The sequence below is a fragment of the Xenopus laevis genome, chromosome 5S (genome assembly GCF_017654675.1).
Source record: "Xenopus laevis strain J_2021 chromosome 5S, Xenopus_laevis_v10.1, whole genome shotgun sequence".
Classification (NCBI taxonomy): Eukaryota; Metazoa; Chordata; class Amphibia; order Anura; family Pipidae; genus Xenopus; species Xenopus laevis.
Genome location: NC_054380.1, coordinates 35,888,119 through 35,897,946, shown reverse-complemented (window position 1 = coordinate 35,897,946; position 9,828 = coordinate 35,888,119).

Genomic DNA, 9,828 nt, shown 5'->3' with positions numbered 1-9,828 from the left:
AAATACTCACTTTGGTTTAATTCCCGGTAGGCAGACTGCAACCATTGGTCCTTGGCATGGGGCCGCTTTTCATCTGGAAAGACTAATTTTACTCAACTGTGAGACACAAGTCTTAATAAAGGAAACTAAAGGAAGGTTGGGAAGGTTTTGATATCGAAAGTTACTTGTGCGAGTACAATTTTTTTCTGAAAAGGGTCACCAGTCCAGAGAAAACCTCAACAATTAAAATAGCTCAGGGTACCTAAAATGTTGCCACCCCAATTAATTTATGTTTCTTTAATAATTACTGTTACTGTTAAGAATTGTGGACCTTCACACCCACCCAGAAAAATGCCTTGATCATTAAATCACCCCCCCATTCTCCGAAACTCTGCCCAAACCAGCGGACCCAGCTTATGTAGGAAGCCCAGTCTTTTTTGCGGCAGTCCAAGTCCCCTGCTGGTATATTCTTATCCAAGTGCATAAACATGTTATTGTGCCATCAGCTGGGGGGCCCTGGCAGCTGATGTTTTTCTTAACTTGGGGGGCCCTGGCAGATGATGTTTTTTTTACTTGGGGGTTCTGGCAGCTGATGTTTTACTTTTAACTTGGCCACAAATGTTTTTTTACTTGTACCGGTCCCTGGCCACCAAATTTTTGTACCGGTCCCTGGCCACACCAGCAATGTTTATTTTTTTTAATTGTAGGGGGCCCAGAAATGTTGTTGTACGGTCCCCGCAAATTCAGATGGTGGCCCTGTTGGGAGGTATGCAGTATATACATAAATGTACATATATGTCAGTGCTGCAAAATATCTTGGAGCTCTATAAATACATGTTAATAATAATAATAATAGATAATTTTGCCCAAGGCCTCTACGCCTCAGTTTGTTCCATAGGCAAACAGAGGTATATTTATAATGGCAGAGAGAAGCTAGGTGCAGCAAGGTCTGGAACAAACAAATTAACAGAAAAACAGGAGGTAATTACAGGGCCCTCATGTGCCATGTGCACAATTTAGTCTTGCCAGTTTGGACTGGGGGGCCTTGGGCTCCTGTCTCAGCTGCGGACCCCTGATTCAACCCCCCCCCCCGCTCGCTCATACATGCAAGTACCTTTTTTTTACCGAGGCTGAAAGGGGAGGTTGGGGTAGCAAGTAGGGTTGCTACCCCAAAAACACCAGCCAAGGCCGGGGCCGGTATTACAAATTTACAGGCAATGTAGCTGCCGGTAAATTTGTAATACCCTTAAAAAGACCCTCTCAGCCTGCACCCAATCCCCTGTAAAACTTAGCTTTTGTCCTCTGTCTTCACAGATCCGCGCCGCAGCCCGCCCCTTTTCGACATTACACAGCTCTGCACCGTGGCCCGACTCTTTTTATGTCATAGTCCCGCCACTTTTGACGTCACACCAGCCCCTTTTTCTTCCCGCCCCCAGCAGCCGGTAACTAAATTACAAAAAGGTGGCAACCCTAGTAGCAAGGGGCCCACCATTTCTTTCCTGGCTCAGTCTGACCCTGAGTGTTGCTACCTATCTGTCCTGTCTAGCTCAAAACTGTCTGGGGTTTTTTCAAAGCCCCAATGTCCCAGTGTAATTGTGCCAAAAGAGGGACAAATGTGCCAAGCCCTACTAAATATGTCACAGTCTTGATACAAATTGTTTATACAAAGCATGGCCCTCAGAGCGTAAAAGTGTAATAAAATGGTCCAACTCACAAAGATGCATTTTTCCCTAAATTCCAATAGAACTGTATCCACTGGAAATAAGCTCATTATTTTCCAACAAAATAGTCTGGTTATATAACCATGAAAAAATAGGCATGAAATGTTCAAAACATATCGGGTAATGTAATAAAAGGTCTTTTTGAGATGGTGCCATCTCTTCTCATGTCGGTTCCCGATTGTGTTCTCTGACCTCCCATCGTGGGCATGCATGTGTTTAGAGACTTAGAGACACTTACGGTGCCATGGTGTGCATATTGATGTTGTGGCTAAACTCTGTCTCTTCATAATGCGCACAGTTATGCCAGAGCACATTCCTCGCAGTAGTCATTCTGTTTCAGTCCCATCTTGCAGATCTTCATCTACCCATGATTTAGATTCTTGCCTTTACTTCTTAGTCTTAGTAATTTGTTGGAGTATTTCCCCCTGCTCCTTAGGATCACCACAATAAAGATGCATAAAATAGCTTTAAACACAGGCGTGAACAGGGAAAATGCTGCAATGGTATGATTGGTCAGCTAAGGTATATGTTTGGAATCTGCTTCTCTCTACAGCAAAGCTTTAAAAAAATGTGAGAGGAATATTTCCTATTAAAATGTCATACTAAATATTTTATATATAGTTCAATTGGCAGCATTTTGTAATTAAATTAGGCATAAAATTCAGCACAAAGTACAAGTACAAAGTGCAAAAAATGGGCACAAACTACCATGTACCTGCCCTGTACTTTCAATTACAACCATAGGCCTTTCTGCTGCAAAATAAATGTTTTTCTTTAGGCCCCCCACCCCCAAAATTGTGGGTCAGCCGCTACATGAAAAGAAAATTGCAGATGACCGTGTTGCAGGTCATTTGAGAGGTAGCAGACCTGGGCCCCCACGGCCACAGGGTCTACTTTCTCTGTAGTTACTCCACTGGATAATGGTAATTAAGAGTCAATGGGAACTGGTATAATTCTGTTTTGTGACAGTCTGAAAAATTATGCAGCCAGAGCAGGTATGGACTGAGATTCAAAACAGGTCCCTGCATTTCAAGTGCACAGAGGCCCAAACAGCCCCCACTAGTCTACTAAATAGTGACTGTCTGGTACCTTACAGCAGCTCCTCTGCCACAGATTACCAGTGTGGGCCTCCATGTGTGTCAGGAATCTGATACATGTTGAGCCCATATTGTCCTAAAGGCTTGTAATCTGCCTCCAACTTGGGCCAGAGGGGCTTGCGCACCTTCATGCTGATTTCTTCTTTGTTCTTTTTTAACTTGGTTTTGAAACCTGGACCTCCAAGGTTGACGGGAAGAAGACTTTCCTGGTTTGTACTGTTTTGCATTGCGAAAAGAGGGCTTTTGATTCATGTAGGGCTTCTTATCTTTTCTATCTTGTGGCAGAAAAGCAGATTTTCCGGCCGAAGCCTTAGGATTTGAAATATTTTATTTGGTTTTCACAATAAACCATAAAAATCAATATGATAACAAATAGTATGCAGAATAAGAAGATTACCGAAGCCTTAGGGTAAGGAGACACGGGCAGATTCGGGGAAATTAGTCGTCCCGACGACAAATCGCCTCTTCTTCAGGGCGACAATCTCCCCGAACTGCCTTCCCCTACCTTCCCGCTGGTAATGAAAAATCGCCAGCGGGATGCCACTCGCTGCACTTCATTTTCCGAAGTCACCCAAAGTTTCCTTGTGAGGCGACTATGGTAACGAAGCACCGCGAGTGCCATCCCGCTGGCGATTCTTCATTTTAGCCACCTGGAGGGTAGGGAAAGGCAGTTCGGGGAGATTGTTGCCCCGAAGAAGAGGAGATTTGTCAATGGGGCGACTAATCTCCCTGAATCTGTCCGTGTGTTCTTACCCTTAGAGATGATCTGGTCTAAGTGTTCTCCAAAAAGGAAGTTCTCTTTGAATGGTAATGAACACAGATTATGCTTAGACTGGGAGTCTGCTTGCTAGTGAGGCAGCCACAATGTCCTTCTAGCTGCAACTGTCAGTCCCATAGACTTTGCGGCAAATCTTGCTCCATCGAGTGAAGCCTCAGATGTGAAGTTGTTGGCTGTTTTTATATTTTGAATGATGTCCAAGATTTTTTATCAACAACCGACTTTATGGCATTCTCAATATCAGCAATCCATATATTTTTAGCTCTGGCAAATGAAGTGGTTGCTACCGCAATCTTGCATGACATCCCTCCTACCAAGTACATCTTCTATAGTATAGCATCTTGCCTTCTTTCCATAGCATCTTTTAAGGACACCCCCTCATCTACAGGTAGTGTTGTTCGTCGGGCTACTCTAGTAACGGCTGCATCCACCGAAGGAACAGAAAATTTGTTTCTCCTTGCTAGAATAAATCAGTGTGCAACTTATGCTTTCCATCAAGCACGGTACTAAGCTGCATGCGCTGACCGAACAGGAATTGTAAAATCAACGGTGCAATCACATTCTATGTTCTGTGGCATATAAAGAGTTAAAATACCGTTATTTCCCAGAACCCTTTGCTAAGTTAATGAACATCATTAATATTATTTCCACAAATACAAAATGTTGATTTGATGAAAGAGTCTCATATTCTGTGAGCTATTCATCTACATTTACCTCAGGAGATGCAGTTAAGATGTAATTCTGTTAAAATGTGAAGGATTTACACCAACTCCATAGTACACTGTTGCAACCCCCTTGCTGTACCTGATTGCAAAGTTAGTTTTGAAAAATTGTCTGCAGTACTCCTCCTGTGCCCTTCATTATGTTCGCCCATTCAACATCGGTCGCGGAAATCATTTTTTCAGAGTGTGATGTCATTAACATAGCAGATCCCAAGGATAAGCGCATGTGCCAAAATGAAAACTTCCCCTGAATTTAGCGCATCACTGAATCTGGTGCGCTACTTTCAAGGCACACTTACGACTGCTTTTTAATGCACATGCGCTTCCTGCTGATTCCAACACATGCACCCGGGTCTTGGTCTTTGCGAAGGTGATGTGGATAATGGATATTTTTATTTATTAACTCAGCGTTTATTTCTACAATAATGCTTGTGATCCAAAAAAGGGCTTGAACTAGAGGGGACTTAATGCACAGATGACACCACTGGAGGTATGACTATGAAAGGAGATTAACACTTTAAAAGCCTTTCCTTGTTCTTTAAAAATACTGAAAAAGGGCACAACTAGAAAACATCTCTAACTCCACATGGAGTGGGCATTATTCAGCAACACTGTTCTATACCCTCAGATTACAAAATCTGAAAAACAGAAGACTGTCCGCAGCAGCCCGGAAAACAAATTTATACCAATGGTTAAACATAGCATAACATAGCCTCTCTGCCCGTAACTTTAGTAAAACAGAAACAACATCATATTTTCCATAAAGACTTGTTAGAGACTTTAACAAAAAAGGAACAAAATACACATACATAGTCTGCCTCCCACACCCACTTCTGGAAATTTCTCAATATATACAACGCTTACGTCTAGCTTTACAATCAGACCACTCACCCCCCAGGAGTCACCATGTAAACAGATTATTGGCAACTCATCTGCATTGATTGATTAATAGAATTGGATAGAGCTTTACATTGTGAATGTTACTGTTCATTTTTTTTATTTATTATTGTGTGAACAAAAATTTCAAAATGGAAATAAAAACATTGTATAAAAAAAATACTGAAAAATATGAGCAGCTTGTATGTAATTAACAGAAAACATGGATGGAGTGAGAATGCCTATGGGCAGAGGTCAGCAGGTCACAGAAGGACAGATGGTACAATACAACTGGATGGGGAAATAGAATGAACACAGAGACAGATGGGAAAGAGAGCACAGCATGTAACATACATCAACGCTGACTTTAAACATTTTCTCTATAACGTTTTCCCGGATTTTGAAGTCTAAACATGGATGTGCAGTTGTAAACACAAAAAGCTGGCCATCACTGAATAACACTGGTTTGCCCTCAGGTAATATTACATGCACCTCTGGTCTGATATTAGGAGAGTGATTTCAAATCACCATACTGTGGGGGGGTTGGGCTTTGTATTGGTCTAACAGTTCATTGTCACCCATCGAAATGGGTACAGTTTGCTGCATTGTACAGTTTGACACTCATAACCAAGCTCCTTATTTCCATAAAGCAGAACTAATATACTGCACATACTGCAACATACTGATACATAAGCTATATGGCTATATATTATTAGGCAGGGGTTTCCCTTTACACATTAAAAACCCTTTATCAGAAATATTTGGAAAGTCGCATCAGTAAGTAAAAAATACTTTCAACCATGCATAAATTACTATAGCACTGTTTTGTGAATAGGACTTGACCATATCTTTCCTATATAATAGATTTTATCTCTTGTGTGTATAGTCTCAAACAGTTCCACTCCAAAATAGAGAAAATCAAAAATACATGTATGTCAAATATTGCATTACCTCCTCCAAGAGTTGGGTTACATTTACTTGTTGATGTCCTCCAAAAAGTATCCTCATAAAATGCATTACCACCAGGCAATCTGTGGGTTCTGGCAAATGCCAGAGGGGCTGCTATAAGGTGCCATAGAAAGTCAGTATTTAGTGGGCTAGTGGGGGCTGATTGGGCCTCTGTGTGGGCTGATTGGTCCTCTGTGTACCTGTAATGCCAGGGCCTTTTTAATTCTCAATCCGGAACTGATTACCACATAGTATAGGCGGTTAGGCTTGTCTTATTTATCACAGATGTCATTTGGGTGGGACACTTCTGGGCATATATTATGCTTAAATGTCCATTTTATTCAACAATCCCCAGGTTTACATGGACCACATTCATTTACAGCATCAGCTGAATAGTTAGCCTTTAAAAATTCTGCAAATCAGGCTCTGCCCCTAGGGTAGTACCATCTACACTCATAACAACCCAGCATCAAAATATATCACTACCATTATATTCTGTGCATTGGCATCAGGAGTGCCCGTAGTCCCATTGGCTTTCACTTCAAATGTTCCACCTCTCCTAACCAGACCCTCCCTCCCAGACATCTCCATCTGCCCGCCCACTCCCTCCCCTTGCGTCCCGGACAGTGGCAAGGGAGGTGAAATTTCACGTATCCATAGTTTGTCCTGTTTTACTAAAATATATTGAAATTGCTTGTTAATTAGGGCCTCATGAGGCCCCCTATACCCCCTGGGCCCCCTGCAGCCGCAGGGTTTGCTTCCTCTGTAGTTACTCCTCTGTCTCAACCTATAGGAAGCAGACTCCATGGGCTGAGTAAGCCCCATGGGCTGAGTAAGTAATGATGTCCTGTGGGAGTGGAATGAGGAAGATTTAAAAACAAATGTACAGCATTTTACTCAACAATGAACAAATCCCAATACATTAGAAAAAAAAAGTTACTTTAGTTTATCGGGAAAACGTCCCCTCACTCACATATGAAGAATCATAGCAGCAGGGGTTACAATGCACCAGAGCACTGGTTACTTAAGTGTCCTTGGCTCTATTAATTAAATAGCTTTATCCAGAAGAACAAAAACTACACAATGAAAGTTCAAAATGTTCCATATACATGCTACTTGTGCCGGAGGCATACATACACAGAGGCAAATGTAAAACGGTTTAAGAGGTAGGAAGACACACTAGTTTCCTTATATGCCTTAGAGTAACACTATATAAATTAGAATATACATAAGTACACATACATACAGGGCCGGATTTACATAGCAGGCACCCCTAGGCCCTCTGCCGTTCATCGCCCCCCCCTCCCCTCCTCTTCCTTTGTGCACATGCGTAAATTTGCGAATCCCCAGTGCTTCCGCACCAATGCGGGTGTGGTTTGGTAGCTTGCCGCCCTCCTAAAATTCTACTGCCCTAGGCCCGGGCCTTTGTGGCCTTTCCACAAATCCAGACCTGTGTATATAGAGATATATAATTTTTCTATATTTAATTTTAAAAATCCGACATGGAGCTAGACATGTTGTTAGTTACTCAGGTGCCCTCAGTCATGTGACTGTAGCTCTGCTACATGTCAGTCACTCTTTACTGCTGCTCTGCAAGTTGGGGTGATTTCACCCCTGTCCATTTTCCCCTCAACAGTCTATCAACGGAACAATGGGAAGGTAACAAAATAACAGCTCTCTGACACTTGCATTGCTAAAAATGCACCCATGCCCATGCCTAGTGGTAGATATGAGAATAGCAATCAATAGTAAAAATCCAAGTCTCACTGCAATTTGATATTGGCAACTTGGAAGCTGGCAAAGAAGACCCTGAGAAATAAAGTCGTAAATAGGGAGAAATTGCCAAATAGGAAGTATGGAGTTAAGACAAAGAGAATGGCACATACAAAGGGGGAAAAGGGGAGTACAGAACATAAGGGTGAAAGAAGAAATAAGGAAATATGAAAATAAAGAACAGCACACAGAGAAAATGGAAGCAAGGGTAACAACTGTGGTGGAAGCAGACATAAAATGGAGAGAAGTCATTGGACGAGAAATGGAAATTTACAAAAAAGAAAGAAAAAAAGAATAGGGATTATGTTTTGTGATTATTGTTCAAATGATTTGATCAAACTTTCTAGTCATACTGTGCATTGGCAGTTTTTTGGGGAAATTACTACATATAGAAAAGTTTAAAAATGTAAGAATTAAAAAATAAAACAGAATAAGTGTATGTTACTGTGTATGTGTACTTAACTTGCTGTGGGGACAGAAGGCAGGTATAGGAGGTCCCCATGTTGGAGGCCTGGATTTGTGGAAAGGTCATCAAGGCAGCAGGATTTTAGGTTGCGGCATGCAACCAAACCACACCCGCATTGGTACAGAAACACTGGGGATAAGCAGAAGAAGATTCAATCGTTTTTAAAATTTCCTATGTGCCAATCCTCATTTCTCTGGTCCTGCTGATGAAAATGTGCACAAATTAAAAGGAAGGGGATGGCTCCAATGAACTGCAGCTGGCCTAGGGGTGCCTGCTATGTAAATCCAGCCTTGGGAGGACCACTAAAGGACTAATGAATGCTGGACTACAAAGGGGGCACAGAAACATGGTCCTGGCATCACATACACAGTATGCATTTCTATTTTAAGAACCATCATTTTTGAAGCAGGAAATACCAAGAATCTGTTGCTAAGCAACTGTCATCTGAACATTGATTATTCTATTTACTAATAAAAATGCATCACCAGGGTATCTGCATTTTTTATTTTTAGAAAATAAATATGGCAGAATGCATTTTAATTTTGGTAGGGAAAAAATAAAATAACATTTGGGTTGGGTTTTCATTTGGAGGGGTTGAACTTTATGGACTTTGTCTTTTTTCAACCCAATTTAACTATGTAATATGTAACTATGAATGTTATGATAGAGGGGAACAGAATTGGAGCACAATTTTCCAACATTTTGCCCACCAAACCCTTGGATGTTGATCCCAGTGGCCTCAAAGCAAGAGTTTATTTTTTAATTCCTGGCTCGAATGCAAGTTTTGGTTGCATAAAAACAAGGTGTACTTCTGTAGGCTGCCAGTTCACAAAGTGGCTACCAAATATCCAATCACAGCCTATATATGGCGCCCAAAGAACTTTTTGCATACTTGTGTTGTTCTCCAACTTTTTTTAACATATAAAGGTTGGAGATCCCTGATCTAGAAATCATTAGATAAAGTTAAACCCACTGAAATAAGGAGGGCATGGGTAGGTATTTTCTGTTTTAAAAAGCTAAGCATTGCAAACCAAAACACATCAGAACCATAAAGGACCATATATTGCCTCTAAATTATCTAGAGAGCAAGAAGGCATGATTCCCCAGATCAGCTGGTGGGGACAAAATGCTTAAATATGACACAAAATCAACTTTTACAGTAGTCATCTGCAAACATGTGTGATACTTGTCAGGTAGTTATTGTTGCTGCCTTACAATGATCGCACCAGCGTATGTTGATGATGACCACAGAACTGAATGGTGCCAATATAGAGTGTTTTGAGACATTCATCATGCCAGACAAATCTTGTCCCTTGTGCCATTGCCTTAAATACAAATTAAAACTTGACAAATATTCAAATTTCCAGTTAGTTGTAGGTTTGAAATGTCTTGTGAGTGCCATATTAAAGACACTCTTGCACCTGAATGCAATATGTATTTGCTGTCATTAATATTCTTAAAAGTCTTG